General features: G+C 39.5%; 1 long non-coding RNA gene across 1 annotated transcript in view; it reads right to left on the bottom strand.

Moving 5' to 3' along the window:
• Window positions 1-12,500, bottom strand: part of LOC143037692 (uncharacterized) — a 605,240-nt gene that overhangs the window by 401,122 nt on the left and 191,618 nt on the right. The window contains exon 2 of the long non-coding RNA XR_012967505.1: window positions 9,303-10,717. This is a non-coding gene — a long non-coding RNA (uncharacterized LOC143037692). The remainder of the gene's footprint in view (window positions 1-9,302; window positions 10,718-12,500) is intronic.

Genomic DNA, 12,500 nt, shown 5'->3' with positions numbered 1-12,500 from the left:
AGAGAGGAGAAAAGAAAGAGAAGAAGAAATAGAAAGAGGTAAGAGAAGAGAAACAGGAGAAAGAAAAAAGAAGGAGAACGAAAAAGAAAAAGAAAATAGAAAAATAATAGAGGAGGGAAAGTTATGTTTTCAAGACCATTTTACTTTGCTGTACGTTCTTTTATACAGGAAAATCATAATTCGTACCCACTCTCCCACAAATCCGATTTAATTAACAGCTAAGGGCAATGAAAATGCCCTCCATTCTCACGCATTCTCTCAGGTTCGCGTTGCCTTCTACTACCGTATTTCCTATTTTCCTTGTTTTCCTTTCGTGTCTTACTGCTGTTTTTTATTCTAACTCCTGAAATACTATGCAGAACGACCTGATGTTCTGGTATATAACAAACTATTTTATTAGCCCGAGTTGATTTTTCTTACCCTGAGGTTTAGTATAAAAGAAAATCCTTTTTAGCAGAGGTCACTAAATGAAATCGGATCAAGTGAAGGTCCATTAAATATATATTCATATACATATATATCTATATATAAATATATGTATATATACACACATATACATATGTATATATATACATATATATATATATGCATATATACATACATACATGTATATACACATATACAATTATATATGTATATATCTATATATGCATATATACATACATACATATATATACAAATATACAATTATATATGTATATATATATATATATATATATATATATATATATATATATATATATATATATATATATATCAAAGGCTTTTTCCACCTTAGAAGGTAGGTAGTAAAAAACAAAGGCATGAAATCCATTTCCACCCATTTCATCCCAATATACTCCACTCCCGTTTACCCCCCTCCCTCCCTCTTGGCTCATCCTGGATGACGAGTCATTCCTGCATCTCGCCCAGAGCTGGATGAATAAATTAATAAACAAATGGATAAACAAACAACCAAACAAATACATACATACATACATACATACATACATACATACATACATACATACATACATACATACATACATACATACATACATACATACATACATACATACATACATCATAATTCCTTCTTTGTATCTGCACTGAAGATGTAATTATACGAAAGCGCTCTGCTTCGTTAGTTTACTTTTCCTAGTGGTTACTTACGCATACATACATACATATATCAAAGGCTTTTTTTACCTTACAAGGGAGGTAGCCCCCCCCCCCCAAAAAAAGGCATAAAAACCATTCCCACCCATTCCATCCCTAAATACACTCCACTCCCCTCCACCTTATACCCTCCCTCTTATCTTCTTGGCACCTGCTGGATGATGGGTCATCCCTGCATCTTGTCCACTGTCCTAGGTCACAAGCAGCGTCGTAAGACACAGCACATTCACAGCAAGTCCGCTTCATAAAATTGGCGACCCCCCCCCCAATACAGAAAAGGAGAAGACATGGAGAAATCCCTTCGGGCTGCATAAATTTTTTTCTCACACATACTACCTCACTCCCCATCCCCCGCCATTCCACTTCATGCATCACAACCTCATCCATATACAACCATTCTCCATTCACCCCTGTCTTCTGTCCTGTCCCGTCATTCCTCCATAGACATTCCCCTCTTCCCCAAAACCCCTTTTACCCCATCCATCCATCTCATCCTAGGTCGCCCCCTCATGTTCACTCCCTCCACTTCTGCCTTCCACACCTCTTTTACTACTCTTCCTTCACTATTCTTTCCATGTGTCTAAACCATCCCAATACCCTTTCATCCACCCAATCTCCCAACACCCTTTTCACCGTTCTCCTCCTCACTTCCTCATTTCTCACTCTATCCAGCCTAGTAACCCCTATCATACTTCTCAGACACCTCATCTCAAACACATTCAAACTCCTTCTCTCTTCCTCTCTTATGTTCCATGTTTCTGCCCCATACATTGCTGTCGGCACAATCACCCCTTTCATACAGTCTCCTCTTAGCATCCATTCCCAAATGTCTATTTCTTATTACACTTTTTAATCCACCAAGACACTCACTCGCTCCTCTCAATTTAAATTCTACCTCCACCCCCACTCCTCCCTTTCTTGCCACAATCGCACCCAAGTATCTAAAACTATCCACTTCTTCCAGTCTCTCCCTTAATGCTCACTTCCAGTTTGCTGCCATATTCACCCCTTGTACATCTCATCACCTATCTTTTACCCACATTTAACTTCAACTTCTTTTTTTCACACACTCTTCCAAGCTCTGTCAATAACTTCCTTAATCCCTCCTCTGATCCTGCTACAAGCGCAGTGTCGTCAGCAAACAACAGGGCTCACTTCCCACTTTTCTCCATTTTCTTTAACCATATCTAATCCCTGACCCACCACCCTTGCATTTACCTCTCGCACCACCCCATCCATGTATAAGTTGAACAGCCAGAGTGACATAACACATCCCTGACGAAGTCCCACCTTACCTCGAACCACTCGCGCTCTCCATTTCTAATCCTGAAACACGCTCTACTACTCTCGTAAAAACTCTTGATTGTTCCTAAAAGCTTTCCTCCTATCAAAGCTTTCCTCCTACCCCGTATATCTGCAAAAACTCCCATAGTGCCTTCCTGTCTATCCTGTCATAAGCCTTTTCCAGATCCATAAAAGCCCAAAAAACATCTTTGCCTTTTCCTATAGCTTTCTCACATATCTGTTTTACCACAAAAATCTGATCTACGCAACCTATACCTGTCCTAAATCCACTCTGTTCCTCAACAATTATTCCCTCTGTTTCTCTCCTAATCCTCTCAATCAAGATCCTCCCATAAGCCTTCCCAACTACACTTAATAAGCTAATCCTTCTGAAACTACTACACTCACACTTGTCCCCTTTTCCCTTGTAAAGTGGAACTATACAGACATTCCTCCAGTCCTTTGGCACTCTACCCTCTCTCCAGCAAACATCAAATAACCTCACCAACCAGTCCACCATCACTGTACCTCCTTTTTTAATACATTCTGCATGGCATCCATCCAGACCAGGTGCCTTACCTGCTTTCATCATCTTAACTGCTGCCTTCACTTCATCCTTCCTTATTTCTCCTCCATTTTCCTCACTCATCACTCTCATTTTCTTAGCATTTCCCACTGCAGCTATCTTTCCCTCTCTATCCTCCTTCACATTTAGCAACTCCCTAAAATACTCTGCCCACCTTCCTCTTACTGCCTTCTCTTCCATTTTGATCTCTCCATCTGCCTCGTTTACCTTTTCTTCTCTACTTGATTCGCCTCCTCTTCTTCTTTTAATTTCTTTCCAAAACATCTTTTTACTACTTTCAGAATTTTTGTCATACTCTTAGCCCATTTCACATCTGCTCTCTTCTTTGCCTCCTTTATCTTGTGCTTTACTTCTCTTCTCTTTTCTTTGTGCGTCTCATATGACTCCCTCGTCCTATTTTGTAACCAATTTGTGAAAGCTCGCTTCTTCCCTTCTACAACCTTCTTTGTTTCTACATCCCATCACTCACTACCCTTCCTTCTATTTCCTCCCGTTCTTCTTGTTCCACTCACCATCTTTGCACACCTTGTGACTCCCTCCTTGAATCATCCCCATTCCTCTTCCACTCCTAGCTCTACTCTATCCTTCACTCTCCCCCAATCCTCTCTCAGTTTTTTCTTATACTCCTTCTCTTTTTCTTTCTCATTTAAGCAGTTCACTCTAAGCACCTCTCTACCTTTTGTCCTTTTCCTCTTTCTCCATCTATCCTCCACTCTCAACTTACCTTCCACCAAAAAATGAACAGATATTCTCCCCACTCTCTCCCCTTAACTCTTCCTATTATACTCCTATCTACCGCTACATAGTCCATTAACGCTCCATCTACCACCCTTCCATCCACCACCCTCTCCCATGTGTACTTATGTTTGACTTTCTTCCAAAATACTGTACTTGATATCATCAATTCTCTTTCTAGTCACATCTCCACCATCAACTCTCCACTACGATTCTTTCCTGGAACTCCACATTTACCAACCACTCCATCTATTGGTTCATTTCATACCCTAGCATTAAGGTCTCCCGATATAACTACATAGATGTTCCTCCTTAATCCCTATATGCACTCATTTAATTCTATCCAAAAAGCCTCCCTTTCTTCTACACTCTTCTCACTAGCAGGCCCATATGCACTTACAAAAACCCACATCTCCTTTCCCAGTTTCACCTTCATCCACATTAACCTTAAAGAAACCTCCTTCCACTCCACTACACGATTACCTATCTCTTCACTTACTAGTATAGCCACCCCTTCTCTCCCTTGCCCTCTCTTCACTCCTAAGAACCTCCCAACTACACTCCCAAACTCGCACTCGCCCTTCCCTCTCAACTTAGTTTCACTCAAAGCCAGCACATCCATCTTTCTTCTCACAAACATACTACCTATCTCTTCCTTTTTACTCTCATCTGTACCACATCCACGTACATTAAAAGACCCAAACCTTAGGGTACTGGTTGGAAAACTCCTAGACCCTTTTATGCCTTTACTTTATTTTAGGAATGTCCCCTGTGGGGCTACAGGGAGAAGGATACCTAGTCCTAATCCCCGTCCCGTTTTTTTTTTTTCACCTCCTACGATCTAATTGGGAATACTTGGTGGCAGCATTCTTTTCCCCCACCACAGGGTAGGCGAAACAAGGAAATGAATATTCAGAGAAATGGTACAGGACAGCAAAAAGGGGTTGGGGGACAGCATAACGGAGGGACAGTAGCAGTACAATAATAAACAGACAAACAAACAAACAAACAAACAAATAAATAAATAAATAAATAAATAAATAAATAAATAAATAAATAAATAAATAAATAAATAAATAAATAAATAAATAAATAAATAAATAAATAAATAGATAAATAAAAAGAGCAAAACCTGTACCATAGAGGTATGAAGGCCTTTCTGCGATTCAGCCCATTGTACTCCTGTAATAGTTTTCTTTTCCCTTTTTATTTCTTTTACTTGTTCCTTTTTCTTACGCTTTTCCATCTCCTTTTTTTCGTCCATTTCTTTTTCGAAATATTTTCCCAATCTTCACGCGTCTTTAACCATATTCCCTCTCTCTCTCTCTCTCTCTCTCTCTCTCTCTCTCTCTCTCTCTCTCTCTCTCTCTCTCTCTCTCTCTATCTATCTATCTATCTATCTATCTATCTACCTATCTATCCATCTATCTATCTACCTGTAATTCATTATTAGGTACTAGTTGTAAGAGATATACGTAATCAATATCTTAGGAACCTTAGTGAGACTCTACGGGCCAGCGTCACGCATCATTTGTTCCAGTTATGAGCAAAAAAAGTGCTGATCACTACTATCCCTCATTTCCACTGTCCTCTTGGGTGGAATATCATATCAAAGGATAGAAACGCTGGTTATTACTAATATAATCCTACTCTGGCGCCTGAAGTTCCTACCCTTACGTTTTATTCTCAATTTGTATGCGTTAATGAATTCTCTGTAGCAAGAGTCCACAAGCCAAACGGCTTCGTTCGTGGACGATAGACTGCATCATTAGCATCATCCTCTACGTCCCCATCTTTTGAACGCTAAATTAACCCCATGAATACAGAAACACATATATGTTCATAAACGTAATTATCAATGTTAAATATCTAGAATAACGTGCATCTCACCCCAGAATAGTCTTCAGATCAGCTCTTGACCCACACGCAAATTTGAGAAATCAATCTTTTGGCTCTGTGCTCTTGTAGGAATCCCACGACCTTCAGTTAACCGGCAACGGCCACTGTTTGGGCCCTTAGGTCACTCAGGGAAGAAATGTTACGTTGTCCAGGAACTAGAAACTGTGTGGAGTAGTGTTGGACGAGGTTTGAAAAAACTGAAGTATAAGAGAAATATTCCTGCACCATTTCTTTTTTTCATCCCAATAAAAATAGGCCACTGCGTCTTTCTGCAACAAAATTTCATTATTAAAAAGAAAAAAAAAAGAGAGAGAAACTTGAATAAAATAAAACCAATGCACACCATTTTTTCTGCTGCAAGTATTTATTCTTAAAACAAAAATATAAAAAATTCCTGAAAGAAAAAGAAAGAAAAAAAAAATCCCAAGGCACACCAACCACAGGTGATGCGTTGGAGCCACGCTATCCCTCGCATCTTCCTATTGTGACAAGACCTTCCAAGAAGCAGAGGCCTTGTTCCTCGTTCAGGTTTTCATTCGTATATTTCATCAGCAGGACACTTGGCCACGACGTTGCTGCAGCTGCTCCTGCTGGAGTTCGGGATGTGAATTAAACGCCCCCGGCGGGATTGGGCCAACAAGAGTGGGGGAAAAAGGGAGAAAGTGTCCGGCAAAAAGAAAAGGTGGAGGGAACGACTGACAAAGACAAGGAAACAGAAAACAGATAATCAAAAAGGGAGGGATGGAGGGACGGAAAGAGGAAAGGAGGCGGAGAAGTAGAGTGAATATAGATATATATATATATATATATATATATATATATATATATATAGTTTTATATATAGTTATAGTTATAGTTATATATATATATATATAAATATATATATATATATCTCTATATATATATATATATATATATATATATATATATATAGAGAGAGAGAGAGAGAGAGAGAGAGAGAGAGAGAGAGAGAGAGAGAGAGAGAGAGAGAGAGAGAGAGAGAGAGAGAGAGAGAGAGAGAGAGAGAGAGAGAGAGAGATAGAGAGAAAGAGAGAGAGAGAGAGAGAGAGAGAGAGAGAGAGAGAGAGAGAGAGAGAGAGAGAGAGAGAGAGAGAGAGAGAGAGAGAGAGAGAGAGAGAGACGGAGGGAGAGAGAGAAAGTAAAAGAAAAGGAGGCAATAATCTAAAAAGAGCAGAGAAGTAAAGAAAACGAGAAAGTGAAAATAAATGGAAAGGGCATTAAAGAGAGAACTGACGGTGGGAGAATAAAGTATGAGAGGGGAGAAGAAGGAAGGAAAGGGGAAGAGGAGAAAGGAATAGAGGGAAGAATGAAGGGGAGGAAAAAGAAATATGGGAGGATGGTGGAGAGTAAGGGAGGACAGGAGATAGGAGGGGATGTGTGGAAAGGAAAGAGGAAGGGATAGGAAATTTAGCGGGAGGGAAAGGGATAAGAGATTTGGGGAGGGGAGGGAAGGGGGGAGGGGAGCAAAGTGAACGATAGGGAATGGGGAAAGGAGAAGAAACAGGAACAGAAGGAAAGGTAATGAAGGTGGGAAAGGTAAAGAAAGGGGAGAGGAGGGGAGGTAGGAGAGGAGAGGAAGAAAGGGGAGGGGAGGGAAAGGGTAATATAACAGTGGGGAAGAGGATGGAAAGGAGGAAAGGAGAGGAAAATTATTGGATGGTAAAGGAAAGATACTCAAGTTATCTTTCACTATTTTCATGGTAATATGTACATATAGCTAATATGAAAAGTATTTTCCAAATATAGAAAAAATAATTTAGAAATACACAATAACAGTCTTAGCACATTCATAGCACCATATATACCAGTATTTCATGAACGATTACCTGATTATTCACGAATTCTTAAAAAGAGAAAACTTGGTTTACGTCTCATTTTCCTTCATGGTAGGGCAACGAGCTCAACTGATGAATCTCTCATGAAAGAAGGACTGAGGGGTATCATGCATAACTGTAAAACAAACATCCACGCCCACACACACACACACACACACACACACACACACACACACACACACACACACACACACACACACACACACACACACACACACACACACACACACACACACATATATATATATATATATATATATATAAATATATATATACATATATACACATATATATATATATATGTATGTGTATATATATACATATATTCATATATATATATATATTTATATATATACATACACACACACACACACATATATATATATATATATATATATATATATATATATAAACATATATCTATATATGTATGAATATATATGTATATATACATACACACACACACACACACATATATATATATATATATATATATATATATATATGTGTGTGTGTGTGTGTGTGTGTGTGTGTGTGTGTGTGTGTGTGTGTGTGTGTGTGTGTGTGTATATGTATGTATGTATTATCAACCATAATGCACTTTAATTCTAAGCCATCAACATCGGGATACCCGATGGAGGCTAACATGCAGAAATTGAACCGCGGTACTGCCAAGGACTCGAACCCGGCTAGCGCGTGATAAGTGCTTTAGGGACCTAACCGATTGCTCCATCAAGAGAGATATAAGTTGAGCGCAACTTTTCTTATATATTTGTATGCTCGAGTTATATATACATACACGAAATTTTGCGTTCAACCCATCTCCACTATGATAGTACAATTGGTAAGTACACGAACGCGGGAAAGTATTTGTACAACACTGCATGTATGTATATATATACATACAGACTAATTGATTATGGGTGACTTTAATTCCTAGAAGAAAAACACAAATACTAAAGATATGTCTGTTGAGGAAGGACGGGAGAGGACAGATGATAGGGGTGAATGGTGAATGGTTGTGTATGGATTATGCTGTGATGCGTGGGGGGAGTGGGTGGGGGATTGGGTGTAAGGGAGTATGAGAAATAAATTGACGCAGCCAGAAGGGATTTCTCCCCGTCTTCTCCTTTTTTGTATGAGGGGACGGAGAGAAGGGGGGTCGGCAATTTAATAAAGCGGCCTTGCTGTGGGTGTGTTGTGTCTTGCGGCACTACTTCTGACCCATGGCGGTGGACAAGATGCAGGGATGACCCGTCATCCAGGAGGTGCCAAGATAAGGGGAGGGAAGAGGGTGGAGGGGAGTGGAGTATGTAGGGGATGGAGTGGGTGGGAGTGGTTTTTGTGTCTTTGTTTTTGGCTCCCTCTCTTGTATGGGGGGAAGAAGGCCTTTGGTATATGTATATATATATATATATATATATATATATATATATATATATATATATATATATATGTATGTATGTATGTATATATATATCTTTTAGATATATTGACGGGCAAGACTGAAAATAGTACATATAAAGTGACAAGTTCATAGTAGAAGGGCATGCGTCCTCTTAGGCCTGGGATCTGCTCCATACAAAACAAATCAACACTTACCCCTTCTTTGGAACCTTCCTGTATAACTATAGTCCGTTTAATGTTGACTTGCTTGTCGCTACCTAGAAAGCAATCATCTCCCCTTCACAAGCCGGGGGTAGAAGAACCCTACTTAACACATTTGCTAACTGACTGCATGGGAAATTCCAAGGAGGGATACATCTACAGGGAATGACACTTACCCCGAACAATGGCATCTATAGAGGACTTGCGTTTGTTGAATAAACTCGAGTCCAAGTCCATAGTGAAGGGTTGAATGATCTTCCCTCGCCCCGGCACGAAAATCTTGGCGGCTTTGGGAGACACGACTTAAAACAAAATGGTGGCTTGAGCGCCTGGATCCGCCTTCCTTGGGGATCCTTTAAGTGCGTGGGCAGCGGTTGATCCACCGTGGCAGGATCGGACTACGCCGATAGCCGTGGTGGATGGGGGCAAGTCAGGGCAAGGAGGCGGGCGGGAGGAGGCGAGGAAGAGCAAACGGCGTAAAGAGACGGAACCCAAGAGCGTTCTTGTGGTTGCTGTTCGTGGAAATTCAGTTCGAAAATGCGAAATGGTTCCGAAGTCCTAGTTATCTTTTCTTATGTATCCGTTTATTTTTTCTTATGCTTCTTCGTGTTCTACCTCACGTGAATAGAAAACTTTATATCCGTGACACATATAAATTTAGGAAATGCAATAACTTATTTATGCTTTTCCGATATTAGTATTGTAGACAAAGACACGTGAGCTCTATCAATAACCCAATATTTACTCAAAACTAAGCATACCGTAGCTGTGCTTGATATTAAGCTCTGATACACATTACTTCGCTGGACTAAGCCAATTTGGATTTGACCTGATCTGATTTCCTCTTCAAACTGCGATTTCTCTCGTCTGTGGTTTGGTAATTTTGAATTTTGGACCTTCCACAGCGTGTCGGTATTCAGTTCCAAACACCTAATCTGTACATAAATTTTAATGTCTTCACAGATCTTGACAGTCTTCTCATTTATAATTCTAATTTAATCATGACACTCATATTCTCCAAAGCGTTCTTGTGAGTTTCTTTTTGGTCTTGAATGGACGACATGAATCAGGGAATGAAAACCAACAACCACTTCAAACTCGGGTACAAATCATTCCCTGGCCCACCTTCGGCTCCATCCGCGGCCACCACCTCCTCCTGCTTTTTTTTGTTTGTTTTTTCTTTCTTTCTTTCTTTCTTTCTGCCTCCTTCCCCCCTTTGCCGTCACCGCCTTCCAAGCAACGCCAGAACCTGTGTCTCAACCTTTCTCAATGCCGCTTTCCGTCCACCTTTCCCGTAGTCAACACCAAGACCACTGATCGTAACTCAATAACAATAATAAAAAAAAAATCGGCCTTACTACAATACACTTTTTTTGAGAGAGTAGGGGATTTCAAGGGGAGGGGGCAACACAGTTGTTCCGTAATTGTACCGATTTCCTCTTTTTTTCCTGTTCACCTTTTCGTTTGACCGATGACTTTTGAACAAACACTGTACAATGGTTTTTGTTCGTCGCAAGGCGAGCTAGGATCTTGTGTCCTTGGGGCATAAAAGCTGGACTTCCTGAGTAGGAAATAGTCTCATTTGTAGTGACTGTAAGGCAATAAGATCGGTTAGAATAAACAAAAACTGATCAATACTAACACTTCATATTAATTACAATACCACGGAATACAAGAACGTCCTAGGAGAGGAAGAAACGTCAGTGAAGGAAACTGAATAAATGTTTTCGGTGTTTACCTCACGACCCTGCCCCTCATACACCAAGGTGTTAGGTTTACTTGTATCTACAACGTTTATTAAGGATTTTGAGATTATTTCCTTATTTCTTTCAGCCTAATGAAACAAAGTGGAACTTTGGCTGCCTATTCATAATTCATGTTAATTCATTATAAAAGTATAGGACAGTGTCCACCAAAGTTCTGATCCTCTTACAGTAAAACATGTTCATCTTCAATGGGTCCTCCCCAAGACAAAAATAAAATCCAAATCTACGATAAAATTTCACTTTTTTCTCTAATCCACTACATGTATGAAGCAAGTGAAATACAATTGTGGTGGATATGACAAAGATTATTGTTTCAAATGAACTGGTGTACTTAAACTGTGTATATATATTTTTGTCGAAGTTAGTTTATAAAAAACATCACCGTAGGTGTTCGGTTCAAATACAAAACTTAACTTGAATAAAGAATGGTGGTGATGGGGACACGATCAATACCAGATTTGCTCACGCCAAGGAGTTCGCCCTTTCGTTGATATAACAAAACATTTTAACACACACACACACACACACACACACACACACACACACACACACACACACACACACACACACACACACACACACACACACACACACACACACACACACACACACACACACACACACACACACACACACACAATAGATATATATATATATATATATATATATATATATATATATATATATATATATATATATATATATATATATATATATATATATACACGTTATGATAAAGCGTTATAATGTGATACACGTCTGCACATTAGTAGATCCTAATCAGTTGAGAGCCGGACTTCACGTCAAAATTTTCATTTCCCACCATTACATATTATCATATCCATCTAACGAAGATGACTAAAACACGAGATTATATTTGTACTGCTTCACCCCACACTGCTGCAGATGTATTGCGTACTGTTGGCAGGGTGTGGGAGCACAAACGCGTGTCTTTGTGTGTGTGTATGTGTGTGTGTATTCACTTGGTCTTTGGATCACGTGTTGGACTCGTGATCGACAGCTATTTCCCTCCTGGAAGAGAGCTCAGAGCTCGTAGGTCCGATCTATGGGTAATGCTATGACCTTGCACACACACACACCCCCAACTCCCCGCCCACGAGAGTTGGAGTAACACCCCTCAGCGCTGCGATACTGATATTATTTCAGCCCCGGGCGAGGGTCGAACCCGGACCTCCGTAGTGGCAGGCCAGAGCTCTAACCACAGCGCCATGTGTGTGTGTATGTGTATGTGTGTGTGTATAATAATAATAATAATAATAATAATAATAATAATAATAATAATAATAATAATAATAATAATAATAATAATAATAATAATAATAATAATAATAATAATAATAATTTACGGTTTATTGGGTATAGCAGCATTTCTGCTGAAAATATACAGCCTACAAGAAAATAACATTATAATACTATGACAGTGAGAAGACGTTGTTACAAGCATTAAAAACCAGACAAATAAAACAGCAGGCTTAGTAATAGGTACAACAATGTTAATACTAGTCGTTGATTAAGTCCACAAATGTCGGTATGGGGCTCTTTTATACCGGTCAGTACGTGCTCTGATCGGCTTGATGGAATTATGGT

Source organism: Oratosquilla oratoria, chromosome 23 (genome assembly GCF_046742065.1).
Source record: "Oratosquilla oratoria isolate Oo_2021 chromosome 23, ASM4674206v1, whole genome shotgun sequence".
In the NCBI taxonomy this organism is placed as follows: Eukaryota; Metazoa; Arthropoda; class Malacostraca; order Stomatopoda; family Squillidae; genus Oratosquilla; species Oratosquilla oratoria.
Note: the sequence above shows the minus strand (reverse complement) of the source record. Positions and strands in the feature narration are given on the sequence as shown.